Source organism: Schistocerca piceifrons, chromosome 3, assembly GCF_021461385.2.
Source record: "Schistocerca piceifrons isolate TAMUIC-IGC-003096 chromosome 3, iqSchPice1.1, whole genome shotgun sequence".
Lineage (NCBI taxonomy): Eukaryota > Metazoa > Arthropoda > Insecta > Orthoptera > Acrididae > Schistocerca > Schistocerca piceifrons.
The window spans coordinates 193235559-193237028 of record NC_060140.1 but is presented as its reverse complement, the minus strand read 5'-3'; positions in this window follow the sequence as shown (position 1 = coordinate 193237028).

Sequence of the window (1470 nt, the reverse complement as noted above, 5' to 3'; positions counted from 1 at the left end):
GGAATGGAAGATTTTTTGTTACTTGGAAAAGTAACTCAAGTCAAAAAAATGGTACAGGTATTTCTATTTCCAGAGCCACAGCCATCTGCAGGGTGTATTTCAAATACTTCACTCATTGTCGAATGTCATCCACTTGAGACCGTGATCATAATTATTAATTGTAAGTCCAGTGATCAAATACTTGTGGCCGGTTTCCTAGAGCGATTCTGTCTGGTGTGCGACGAGTATGTGGCGGTGGTGACCTGTGGTGGGAATGATTCATGTTTCCAGCTAACGGTAGGAGCTGTCCAAATGGAAAGACCGGTTGGGGTACAGGAATGTAGCTGACTTAAGCATGTCTTACTCCACGCATTTGAATCGTGAACTAATACTGACTATGTGTTGGACAGTTTTGTGATTGCGTGTGTTCTCTGCGGAAATTTGAGAAGATTTAATATGGACATGTGTTTGTGCTGGATCTTTGTTCCTTCCCATGTAAATTGTCCGGTTGACTGCCTCTGCACATTTCCTGCCTCATTTGGTTGAGAGAACATTGATTCTGGTGTGCGCATCTAGCAGGTGAAAGACTGGTGGAAGACAGGTTTGCTGGTTCTCTAGACATGAGAAGCACCATAGTTGACTTGGTAAATTATATGGATGATTTGGAATCTGTTTTATCACTGACATTGGTATTTGCCAGTGGAAATATCAGTTTCCTCTACTTTTTTCGAGTTTACACGTTAAGATCTTCGCAGACAGGATAAGTTTCTAGTTACTCAGAGGTTTACAGTATGCTGCATCTCGCTAAAGTTTCGGGTTTCTAGAGACATAATTTCCAATCTCTATCTTTGGAATTATACTGTGCAAACGATTGGTATCATACTGCTATGTGCTTGGTATCGAGAAGTATCGCATATGTGAAAATACATGTGTTCTTGTAGCCCCAGAGTCTGGAGATGGGTGTAGAAAGCAAGCAAGCAAGCAGGTCGGGACCAGAAACAGTAACATCTTTGTGCTGAGGGGCACTGACTCAGCCTTTGTACAACAGTTCGGAGAGTGACCGCGGTCTGCTGAGGGTGCTCTGGGTACACGTCGGGCCAGTGTGTGTGCAGGGCCAGATGACTTGTGACCTTCAGCCGCAGTGGATGACATACCAACCTTGTGGGAAATATCTCCGATCCATGTGCCTATCCTATCTGCCTTTGTGGTGTATGTACTGCACTGATTGTCTGAAATGTGTATATGATGCAGTGTAAAGGTACTGTGGCTTATGTCCTGGTATGTCCTGAGAAAATGGTGTGTGTCCCATTGTGAGAGATGTATAGATGCAGCACATCAATAGCATTAAGGGTATGAGAAAGATTTTGCGTGGAAAATTATGTGTGTTATAGATACTGAGATTCATTCCAGAACCATGGGCATCAAGAGGAGACATTTCCAGTACATCGCTTCTTAGACTGCAGCAACAGTCCTATTTAACTGTAGTCACGC